Below are 13,273 nucleotides of genomic sequence, written 5' to 3'. Positions count from 1 at the left end.
AATAATTAATGTTATTGTTAATGTCTTTTATTCATATTTGTTATATTTGTTTACTGTATATATTGTCATCATCAGAGAGAGAGAGAGTGAGAGAGATATATAGAGTGAGATATAGAGTGTGAGAGAGAGAGATATAGAGAGTGAGATATAGAGTGTGTGAGTGTTGGGGCGGCCCGCCCCCCCAATGCCCCCCCCCCACCCCACCCCCCTTTCCGATAGAAAAGGACAGCTGTCATTAAAAGTAACACATGACCACCAAGATTCCTTCAAGTGTTTGTGTCGCCGTGTCGGCATGTCGGCTTGTCCCCACCCCCCCAACGCTGTAAACCTAGGGGAAACACTGCTTACCATAATAAAACTTGATAATAATTTTCCTGTCAATATCACTGATATTGAGTTGACTTAAATGTTTCTGTTCTGTCATTACTAGGGACTAGTCTGGAATAAAACATGTTTTGAGATAAATCTGCTTTGAAGTCTGACCTGGTTTGTTCCATCAGGTTCTCCCCCAGGAGAGGATGACAACCTGAGGTGTACAATCAGGAGTGAGATGGACCTGGATCTTAGTCTTTTAGACATTTCTCCTGTTAACATGGTGGTTCATGGAGCCCTGAAACCTCCATCATGTCAGACTCTGATTCAGCTGCTGTAGAGGAGAAGACAGCTGCAGAAAGGTGTCCTGGTCCTGGTCGCCCCCCTCTGGCAGAAAAAGCCCTGTCCGAGGCCTTTGCCCGGCTGAGGTATAGAGACACATCCCTGCTTATCTGGCAGCAGCAGCAACAGGACCTGCAGACAGCCCCTCCCTCCAACTACCTGAATCGCAGCCATTCAGCCTGGTACAGCAGCTTCGGGAACCAGGCCGTGGTGGTTCGGGACAAAAGGGGCCTGGAGGACCCAGAAGGAAGGTCCAAGATCTGCAGCATTATGTAAACAAGAAAACATGAAGCTGAACAGACTGAAAACTAAGACTAAAATCAAATTACAGCCTGGGGAGGTTGGTTCCTGTGTGGTTCCTGTGCAATTGGGTTGAAAGAGGACCTACAAATGGATCCAAAGTCAAAGTATTTTAACTTTTTTTAACAGTAGGAATAAATTATGATTTACTTGTGAGAAATGTTGCCTGAACAAAGTGTGAAGTCTTTATTACTGAGTCCTGAGTCAAGTTTAAAGTTTAAGTTTCCAATAAGTCAATTGCATGTTACAGGGAAGTTCCATACAAGGAGCAGAGTGTCCCAAATGAACAAGTCTTAATGAAACTCTGAAACTTTACCTCTTGAGCCCTAAACAAGTCATTATTGGAGTGTCTGCTGATCTGCAGGAACCTACACACCTTAACATAAAGCTCCACTACTAAATGGGCAATTGTCGGATTGATTTTCTGATATTTGGTTGGGAAAATGAGCTGACGGCAAGAACAATTATTTTGCACAACTATTAATCTTTTATTTTAGGAATAAATAATTTCATTCACAGCCAAATGTCCATGTGTTCAATTTTAGATGCTAAGCTTTGTTTTTACTGAACATTAAAGGAATGTTTGAGATTTCAGAAAATGTAAAAGTATTGCTGACCTATCAACTGCATCATGTTATTGAGCTATGACCTAGTACTATAGTACATGTACATAAATGATGGTTGAAATCTGTTCTAAATGTAACCTGGGATCACAGTATATTCAAATATATAATGGACCAGTGTCTAGGTTCTCAGGAGGGGTTTTTAAAGTAATTTGACAGACACAATAAGAACTGGAGCCACAGTATACTTTAAATGAAATATATATATTGAAAACAAAATATTCAGTTTCCCTTTAAACCAGCATAAACAACAAATAAACAGATCCCTTCAAAAGGTCTCCTTTAAAGGTCCCATATTATGCTTTTTCTGGTTTTATATGCTCTTTAGTGTGTTTTCCATGTGTCCTGTGCATGTTTAGGCACATCTATGTGGAAAAATTCAAAGTCCGCGGAAACGCAGCTTCTCCTACGTCCTCCTGTCAGCTGCAGCATTAGCTGCATCTAACGTTCGGTTCTAGCCCCCCTTGAAAAAAAATTTGCCAGTGTGACGTCTTGTCAGTGTGAGATCACTGATCTAAGCCCATTGGCTCGTTGTGGCAAGCCCAGCAGCTCATGTTGCACGCCCGTTAACTTCTGTAGCACGCCCACGATATGACGCAGTCTGCGGTAGCACAGTAGTGCTAAGGTGCTAATGTTTATGCTCCCCTCGGAGCCAAAGTGGCTGCATTCCCAATATGGTAAAAGGGGTGTGACATTTCTGAGAACCGTGATGAGCGACTGACCAATTACGGCAGAGCCGACAGGCCGACCAATTAGATCAGACTTGGCACACGTGGGGACTCTGAACGTGGGCACTTCAGAGCCTTAGAGAGAGAGTCAGAAGCGAGCCGGTGCATGGAGCGGCAGTACATGAAAACAGACACTTTTTTCGAACTTTAGCTATTGTGAACATACTTTAGTAGATACATAGATTAAATATATGAACGCATAATATGACCTCTTTAAAGTTTGAATGTTCTTGTGTTGAAGTCAATAATCGGATAATGGCATTCAGTTCAAGAGCTCTTATGGAGCTCAAGAAAGCCATCTTCAAATGTTAGCTAAATAGGTAATCAGCCTCAGGCATCAGAATAATTAACTGGACAATATTTTGCAGCTGTGGCAAGCTAGTATTTGATCTGAATTAGCAATTAAGCTAACATAAGATGATAGACCACATGTAGGTAAAATTGAGTGAATTTTATGAAACTTAATGACTGAGGGGAGGGCTTGTTCTTCTCTGTATCGTTCCAATTTTATTGTGAGGGAGATCACTCTGATCTCTCACTGACGGTGGGGAGGTAATCATCTCTGTGCAGTGTCATGTCGAGTGTGTGTGTGTGTGTGTGTGTGTGTGTGTGTGTGTGTGTGTGTGAGACTGATTGGCCCTGATTTGGACCAGGTGTGTTAAACTTATATATTCCCTTGAGTTGCAGCACTCTGTGATTCTTCATAAGCACCACTTGCCTTGCTTACTATTTCCAGCAGCTCTATAAGTGTAGTTTGTTGGTGCTGGGCATTTTTGACCCAGACTTTTTGGTTTCTCAATAAACATGGCCTGGTGGCCTTGGTGTCTCAGCTCTAGTGAGTTTCTTTGTTCTGCCCTTTGATCTAGTTTTTTATTAACTGCTCGGCAGCGGTGGTTTAGTTTCAACTTATCTCAGAGCTAATTTGAGAAGAAAGCCTATTTATTTGGATTGTAACTATTTTGGTTTTTGCTTTCTCCCCTCCTATTCAATTGCTAATCGTATTATAGCCACTAAAATCACAAATTTTAGTAATAATCCCTCTGGGATAACATACAGGGTACAGCGGGTAGGTGTGCGGGAGCCAGAGGTGGATGCACTTTGTGTGGCGGAGGCAGCAGCGGTCGCTCCGGACTCCTCCTCGCTGGAGGCAGCAGTGGTGGTCCCGGACCAGGAGGTTCCAGAGTCCCTCTTGCTGGGACCCTGGTCGGCGTCGGTGACGTCTACCAAAAAACATGACATTGAAATTTCAGTACAAATGTACAAAAGACAGCATTTATGCTTTTCCTAAAATGTCTGAACATTTGAAGTCTATTTCTTACTTTCTCTGCAGGAGGTGGACGGTCAGCTTTCAACAAGTTCTTTCACCTAGACAGGAAGGTGCCGCAAACAATGGGGGCCTCGTCAGTGAGCACTCCCCATTGATCACCTACTGTCAGAAGTACAGGAGATGGATGCAAATGTAAAGCAACACTTTACTATTGGCTAAAGCTTCCAAGGCTTCCTGGTCTCGAGGGGGGGATCAAGCCTATCAAAGGTCACCTTTGAAGGTTGTCAGAGGTCAAGGACATGACAGCAGATCAAAAAGCTTTGATTTGGCATGTTAGATTTAAGAATTGTTATAATTATATTGGATTTTCCCACGGTCACCAGCAACATGGTTTCTCCCTGCCGTGTTTTGAAATTAGTCTTTAGATAGTATCTATCTATCTATCTATCTATCATGTTGTGACCTGTCATGGCATCTGACAGCTCATGAATGTGTCAAGTGTCAATGTGTCAAGACACATGAGGTTGCTCAGGGTGCGACAGATGTCATAGTTTATGATAAAAGTGTGAGGCAGCAATGTTGATATTCAGGAAAGTCATTATCAGTGAAAAGACAAAAAGACATTTTCAATCAATTAATGACCAAATTTATTTAAGAAAATGCCAAATTACAGGTTAGATTCCCCTTATAATTCAACAATTTACTCACATCTCTGAAGTGCAAACAGACAGTCAGATTTAAAGTGCAAACAGACTTTGTACAGTCAGTTACTGAAGAGAGAAAATAAACTATACACAGTATATACATTATATACAATATGTACATTATATATCTGGTCTTTTTACATTCATCACATTTACAGTATTTACATTTTTATTTTTTTTGGTATTTTATTTTATTTTTTTACATTATTTAAACAATACACTTTTACTTTATTTACACCAGGGGTTCCCAAACAGTCGATCGCGATCGACAGGTAGATCGCTGACTGATTCTCAGTCGATCGCGAGATGTTTAGTCAATATGAAATACAATTGTAAAATAGAAACGTGATTTCAATTTCATCTCATTGAAGTGTTTCCCACACATAGACGATACCTGGGTGGGGAGCCCAAGTATACTTCCGACCTGTTTGTATTTCATTTTTCATTTATTCATGAAATTGAGCGAGCGAGAGAGCGGGGGAAAGGGAGAGAGAGAGAGCGCGCTCAAGAGAGTGCAGGCACGCGCAAGGACGTGCAGGTAAAACCGGGGCAGGTAAAAGTTTTACCAAAAAGTCATATATAGAAACAATGCTATGAGTATTAAGCGCATTTGATGTAGCTGCAGTTACTTTTCTCTGCTCCTCTCTGCTGTCATGACTGTGAGCATCGCGGGGCACGCCGAGACACACCAACATACAAAACACACACACACACACGCACACGCACACACGCACTGGAGCGCAAGCCCCCACGCGAACCTACTTTACTTTTTACTTTTAGTGCTACAGCACACAGTTGATCCGTACAGACCGAGGCGGGAACACACGTGACCCGGTCAAACGGTCGGTTCGACTTTACTCCGTGCACTCTCACCGTGTCTGCAGCTAATTTAACAAAAGCAACATCATCTCACAGCAGCCTGCTGTAGTCTGTGAACATCTCCACACAGATTAAAGTTGTTTATTATAAACTAAATTAAGGGAAAAACACATGTGATATAAATACAAAATACCCTAAAATAAAAGTTTTTAAAAAAGTATGTCGATATTGTATTATTTTTTATGACTCAGAACTGTCATTTATTATATCTGAAATTATTTTCTGTTTGTTGCGTGCGTATTAAATGCGCTTGTAGGCATATATAAAGGCTATGGCTCACTATGTGGACTGGTAGATCTCGGCAGACTGGCAACTTTAAAAGTAGATCTTGGTTCAAAAAAGGTTGGGCACCCCTGATTTACACTATTTATAAAAAACTTCTATTTACAAACGGCCCCTCACTCTCTCACTTCTTCCTCTTTGTGAGGATGTGAGGGGCAGGCTGGTGTGCAGTCCGCACACCGGCAGGCTGCTGTTGCTGGGCAGGCTGCTGGGGCGGTTGGAGCTGAAGAAAAAAAGAAGGAGAAATTGTGTCAGAATCATCATCATGTCACAAACTTGCAGCAATCATAAAAGGTTGATGCTACTGATTAAAGAAACAGGTCAATGACCCGGAGTGGGTCCTTGCTCCGCTTTTCCGCCAGCCAGGCCTCCACAGAGTGTCCCTCGGCCTTGGAGCAGAAGTGCTCTCCCCGGTAGCGACTGTGGCCATGCGCCTTGGTCTTGGCCACAGTCACAGTGGCTTGAGGAGAGCTCCCGTCTCCGCGGCCAGGCGCTGCTGCTCCTCCCTGACCTTCCTCTGCCAAGCGGTGGTACGGGGCACAGAGGAGGCTGCGGGCGGAGCAGCTGTGGAGGTGGAGGGTGTCCCGGGTGACGAGGCCACGGCGGACGCGGACGGGGCAGCGGCAGCGGTGGACCTGATGAGCTCGTGCAGCTCGGGTGCCAGGGGCTTGGCCGGTCAGGCTGCACAGGCTTCGCCAGCAGATCTCGTGCTTGCGGCAGCTGCCGCGGTCTGCTTGGCCCTGGCACCGACGCGCACACTGCGTCCATCATCAGGTCCTTGCACCTCTGGTTGTACCTGACAGAAGCACATTCAAACACAGGGGTTGTCATCATCAGCCCACAATCAATCAATCGGTAAATCACAGCACGACAGGCAGAAACACACAAGTCTCACCACTGCATGAGCGTCCGCTTGTTGACCTCGTACAGCTGGATGGGGGCGGTTGCCAGGAGGTTCCGGTGACTAATGACATTGTCCCGGATGACGCTGTAGTCCCTCATGACAGCCTCCCAGTGGTTCACTGGGGTCTCCGCGAGGGTGCGTCCCTTGTAGTGTGTGCGGCACAGCTCCAAAAAAAATTGCCTCCACCCCAACAGGGTCGGAGGCGGCGCTGGGGACTGCGGGGCAGGCACAGGATGCCAGAGGAGCCAGGTAATAAGCTCGGCAAACCTGATGTCCCCCACATCCTCCTGGATCCCCTCGTCCTGCTGCTGCTCCTCCTCCTCCCCCTCCTCATCCAAGTCCTCCGTGCCATCAGGCTGTTCAGGATCCCGGCCTGGTTGAGACCGTTGACCAACCGGGCGTCGTAGAGGCGCAGGGGCACCCCGCACCCCTGCGCGGGCCCTGCTTTTGTTCCACCTCACCAGGCCCTCCAGCAGGTACACCTGGAGGTGGAGGGCATTGGCTGACGGGTTAAGGCATTTCACACTCACCAGGGATGAAGTGGCACAGGTGGAGTTGGAACGACTCCAACGAGGAGGAGTGTAACGCCGCTACACAAACCCACCGCTAAATGCTATCCTTGCGCCTGACGCTAAGGCCAGTGAGCCCGTAACTTATTGCCTCTCCTTACGTGTTGCGTAGTAAACGTTAAGGTATATCCTGCCTTACCTGAATGTGTGTGCAACTGTCCTGTCTGTTTGAGGGGTGCGTGTAGGTGACTCACCGCCAAGATCCTTGTACGTGCCGTGACCAGCTCACTCGGACAGCCCAATCCACGGAGTCACTTGGGTACAATCTCCTCCGCCAGCCCTCTCTTTCATATCAGTTTAGTTCATGTGCAAAAAGAACCCGTGAAGTGTTGAAACAAAAAGAAACGTTACTTCAGATTCATCCTCTCAGGTGTCTTGCGTCCTCGCGTCTCCCTCGTGGTGTCTCTTCGATTCAAAACCAATTTCCGCCGGCTCCTCCGCAGGTGCTGCTAATGAAGGTTACAGAGACAGAGCCACCACACCCCCCTCAGGTGTGTCATCAGTACTGACCCTGCTTCTCCTCCTAACGCATTATCATAACATCCCTCCCCAAAATTTTTTTTTAAAACACTACTAAATTGTGACACCAACCATTTTCCTTTCAGCTCTCACACACATTTATACACTTCCTTTCCTTTAAAAAGGCACAAACCTCAGCTATTTTAACAGAACTATCAGTTTACCTCATCTTCCTCTTAGGAAGGAAATCACTACACTAGTGTACAAACTGAACTGGCAACTGACTGGACAAATGGGCTCTCCTACTGGCATGCGAGACAGCGCATCAGCCAAGATGTTGTCTTTACCCGCCACATGCCGTACAACCAAACTGTAAGGCTGCAACACTAGCGCCCACCTGAACACTCTCTGATTCGATGTTTTGAACTTTGCCAGAAAAGAGAGGGGATTGTGGTTCGTGAACACCACAACCTCTCGGACTGAATGAGACACATATACTTCAAAATGCTTGACTGCCAAAACCAGACCTAAAGCTTCCTTCTCAATAGTTGAATAAGCATTCTGGTGTTTGTTTAGCTTTCGAGAGAAATAAGCTACTGGTTGGTCTTGTCCAGCCTCATCTGTTTGTAGGAGCACAGCTCCGACCCCAATATCACAAGCATCTATGGCAAGTTTAAAAGGTGCATCAAAATTCGGAGCAAGCAGCACGGGTTTACATGCCAAGATGGCTTTCAACCCTCCGAAGGAACACTCACAGGCATCTGTCCACACAAACTTCACATCTTTCTTCAAAAGGTTAGTCAATGGCTCAGCAACCACAGCAAAGTTGGGAACAAATCTTCTGTAAAACCCACACATGCCTAGCACTCTCATGACATCTCGTCGGTTTCTCGCTACCGGAAGATCAAGGATCGCCTCCACTTTTGCACGACGAGGCATTACCTTCCCTTGACCCACCTGATGCCCAAGATAGGTTACTTGTCCCTTCCCAAACTCGGGAGCATTTTTCATGCCAAACGGAAGAACATTGCAAATATACAGACCATCCGGTGTCACAAAGGCTGAAATCTCCCTAGCCTGTGGAGTCAGAGGCACCTGCCAATAGCCTTTCAGTAGGTCTAACTAAACCTCTGCTCCTCCGATCCTGTCTATGCAGTCTTCAAGTCTGGGAATTGGAAAGGCATCAGCCTTAGTCTGCTGGTTCACTTTCCTGTAGTCAATACAAGGTCTTGACGTATTATCAGATTTTGGGTAAGTACCACTGGAGAACTCCACTCACTCTGCCCATGCTCTACCACCCCAATGCTCATCATATAAGACAACTCTTCCCTCAAACAATCCAGTTTAGATGGTGCTAACCTGTACGGATGCTGTTTGATTGGAGCCGCACTGCCCACATTCACATCGTGCACCGCTAGAGACGTGCACCCTGGGACATCCTGGAACAGGGGGGAGAACTCGGCCAACAGAGCTTTCATCTGACTCTGACACTCTGCAGGTAGATGCCCAAGTTGGTCATCAAGCGACCTAAGAGCCTCAGAGTTTCTCAGCCAGAACCCAACAGTTTCCACTTCCTCACTGTCATCTTCAGCAACCAGCCCCATAACTGCACAGGCCACAGCAGGACCACATGAACGACCCAGATACAGCTTTAACAGGTTTATGTGGCACAGTCTTGTCTTTCTCCTGCCTTCAGGAGTGCTGATAATATAGTTTTTGTCTCCTACCCTCTTCACAGCAGTATAGGGACCACAAAATGATGCACTTAGACCAGATGCACGCTGCAGCACCAACGCAAGAACCTGGTCCCCAATGGCAAAATGCCGGTCAACAGCCTTTAGGTCAAACTGACCCTTCATACACATCTGAGTCTGATGCAAATTCTCCCTGGCAACCCAACAGGCTGACCACAACCAATCTTTAAATTCGGACACATACTGCAGCATAGTGGTATCAGGTTTAGGTTGAAGCAACTGCTCCTTGAACAACTTCAGGGGACCTTTAACCTCATGGCCGAACACTAGCTCAAACGGCGTAAATCCGGTGGACTCACTCACTGAATCTCTCATGGAAATAAAGCAAAAATGGAAGGGAAACATCCAAATCCCCAGGAAACTGAATGCCGTAAGTCTTCAACATTGTTTTAAGGGTCTGATGAGCCTGTTCAAGAGCACCTTGAGATTGCAGATGATAAGCTGAGGAACTGCTTGTGTAATACCAAGTTCACACATCACATCCTGAAAAACTCCAGACACAAAATTCGTTCCCTGATCATGCTGCACCTGCTTTGGCAAACCAAACCGGGAAAAGAAACCTAAGAGGGCCTCTATGATGGTTCTGGCTTTAATATTTCTTAAAGGGACAGCCTCAGGGAAACGTGTAGTGACATCCATTATGGTCAAAAGGAACTCATTGCCTTTCCTAGTCTTAGGCAAATGGCCAACACAGTCTATATCCACTTTAGAAAAGGGCTCTTCGACAACCAGCACAGGGGTCAATGGAGCTACATGGACTTTCTGATTGGGTTTCCCCACCAGCTGGCAAGGGTGGCAAGAACAACAAAAAGATACCACATCCTTATGGAGTTTAGGCCAGTAAAAATGCTTCATAACTTTAGCCTGAGTCTTTCGAATACCTGAATGGCCAGCTAATGGTGTCTCATGGGCCAAACCTAGCACTGCTACGATAACCCTGCCTAACCTCACTCCACTCCACAGTGGCAGGTCGATTCGGGGGTCTCCACTTTCTCATCAGCACATCATCTTGTAAATAAAATCCCTCCGCCATGTTTGCACTCTCCTCCAAAGATAGAGCTGTCTCCCTGAGAGAGCTCAGAGTGGGGTCCTGTTTCTGCCCTGTAACCAACGTCTCTCTGTTCAACACAGGCAGCTGATCCACACACCATTTAGGAAAGACTGTATCTGCTAAGTCAACGGGGAAAACTTTTTCTGGGTTAGATGCTTTGGCTACCGTGTCCTCCTCAACCTTAGCAGTCATATCTGTAAGGATTTTCATTTGTGATTGGGTGACAACACAAACCGTTCTGCCCCTTTCTTTGTAGGGCTGGACAACGTGACTTTATGTGACCAGGTTTTCGACAATAATGACAAATAATCTCCCCAGAGAAAGGAGAAGATCTGTCCCCTGAGTAAGTAGGCAACTAGTGTGGTCGCCCACTATTCACAGGCGACGCAGCAGTCCCGGTCGATGTAGATGACGCGAGGAAGGCGCTGTCCTGCTTCCCTGTAGTGCCGCATCAGACCGGCCGCCATGGGCAAGAGCCCCTCACCCTCCGAGTCGGTGAGGACGGACACCAGCACCTGCCCGTGCTCGTTGCCCACGTTGGTGGCCCAGGCGGCGGTCCGTGCGGCCTCCCCCGCAAGCTTCTTGGTGATCTGCGGTAAAAATACAGACAGACACAAATGGTCACACAACGCCTGCCGTGTCCACATTTCCTTTTACTGGTTTTTATTATCGCAGCTTGCCTTCTTGGTGGAGTCCATCTTGAGGATAACCCCAAACACTGACGTGATCCTGGCCTTTGTCACGTCTAGTCGTGGGAGGACCGACAGCAGCCAGTGTCGGGTGGGGATCGGGTGCATGGGCGGGACTGTCACATCCCGCGGCGGGGCTGCACCCGAGACTCTCAGCTTGCGGAGGACTGACAGGTAGTCAGTAGTGCACGTCGCCCACAGCTCAGAGTGCTGCTCAAGGAGGGCAGCGCGGAGGCGAGACGCACTGTTCCCCATAGTGCGCTCCTTCATCATGCAGATGACCGACTTTTCACAGGACAGCCTGTGGAGAGAAGCACCGACAGCTGTCAAACACTCACAGTCACCGTCAACAAAGCGTCTGTGGCTGTCATTTATCTGCTTAATTGTAGGTGAGGACGGCTGGAAATTTCAGCTGGTGGGACAAGTCCAGCTGATCCACGATGTCCTTCGCCCATGCCGCATACTTTTTGTGACATGCGCAGTATTCAAGGTACTCCGTGCCCATGAAGTACCAGCTGCACAAGTCAAGCACCCTCCTCACGGTCTTGTAAAGACCGGCGCCGGTCAACTTGTGCCTACAGTTAGGACACACAAGCCTGTATGCCCACATCCTGTAGGGGGCCCACAGGAAGAACCGGCTGAGGAAGAAGCCATCGGGCGAGGACGCCGTCTGGGTGTAGAGGGGCCTCACCTCTGAGGGGTTCCACCACAGACGCAGCTGGCTGGTGAGCACTGTCACCCCTCTGCCGTCCTTGGTGAACAGTGCCCTGCCCAGCCAATCATGGTCCTGAGGTGGGAGGAACGTCCTCCAGGATACCGGCAGCAGTCGCAGGATAATGAAAAATTCTGTCAGTATAAAGATAAAGACGGAGGCGGCTCACATGAGCAACTTCATTCACATCAGATTTCTTTTAACCTGTGCGCCGACAGAAAGGGCTGCAGGTGCACGCAGCTGCTTTCTGTAACCTTAACAACGGGATCTAGCCTACGGTGCAACCGTGCCAGAGCCGGCCGGAGCACGACGCATCAATTTAGCACAGAAAACAACAAACGGGATGGGAAGTCAGACACCGATACAACATTAAAACATATACACATTATTTTCAGAATAAAACCCTCCGTTTTGACGGTTCAGAAAAAACACCGTTTGTTTGAGGTTTTTATTGAGTTTTATTCCACGTAGGCCTACATCGTATAATCTCGTGCTGTCGCGAGTGAATCTGTAAAATTACCACGGAAATTCCTTTTTCTCCGTACTCCAACTGTCCGGCTGTGCTCTCCGTGCTGCGGACTGAGGTGTTGACGGATGAGGGTGCACTGACCCGTAACGGACCGGAGCGGACACGCAATGCACACATATCTGGTGGAAGTTCGCCGTTTTTGGGTGCATGACATCTTTTTTGGCTCCGGTAACTAGGGATGTAGGTTACTACTCGTCCTGATTAGTCAGCTGTCAGAAAGGCGCTTGACGTCACCCAGCACTTTTCTGAAGAGTTGAAATAATTCAACTGTAAAAGGCGTCATCCTTTTTCCTTTTTCCAAAGGCTTGTATGTAAAAAACACTGGCAGTTGAAAAAAGAAGTCAAGTGTGAACAGGGCCTTAAATGACAGGAATGTGCGCACCAGTCGAACGGAAGCGGGGAGGCGCTTGGAGGGCCGCGATGGTTGGAACCGAATAACGGAATGACACGGGCCCTTGAGTATTTTGAAGGAAAAAGCAGTCTTACAAAAAAAAAGAAATTACACGGTCTAAAACGGTCTTTTCTTTTAAAAGTCCAAACCAAAAATCATTAATATATCAAACAAAACAATCCCAATAATAATATCTGAATGATTCTAATTTGGACTAAATTACAGAGCTCAGATTACAGTCAAATTCATGTCAAGTCAGCAAGTCCTTTACACGTTGTAGCCTAGATAAACCAAAGTCATCAAAAAGTCACTTTCTAAAGTTCCTTCTCAGGAGCAGCACATCCATCAGAACATCAACAAGTCAAAAGTGTCCCACTTTGTGTTTTGAGTCAAAAACTGGATTTGAGTGTCTGTTTCTTTACACATTCAAATACACCTTTACTCCGTGATTAGAACATGTCAGTTTGATATTCATTTTGTCATGAAATTAGCTGACTAGCTGGTACAGATATTAACACTTAATATCAGTATAGAAATGTAATGTTGAGAAGGATATCAAGTCGATTGTTTAGATTAATTGGTTTGAAAGTGCAAATCTTTTACATTTTGAGAACCCTTATGCTACGTGAGTTTTCACACAATCGTTGTAAAGTACTCTTCTGGCAATCTGTTGTCAGATTCCTCTTTTGGCTAATGCATTAGAACACAGACTTCACATAAGCCACAGTGTGAATAATCTTCTTCAATTGTAGAACTTGAGTTCAGGGGGCAAAATAGG

This window comes from Labrus mixtus, chromosome 5, assembly GCF_963584025.1.
Source record: "Labrus mixtus chromosome 5, fLabMix1.1, whole genome shotgun sequence".
NCBI lineage: Eukaryota > Metazoa > Chordata > Actinopteri > Labriformes > Labridae > Labrus > Labrus mixtus.
This window is presented reverse-complemented; position numbering follows the sequence as displayed.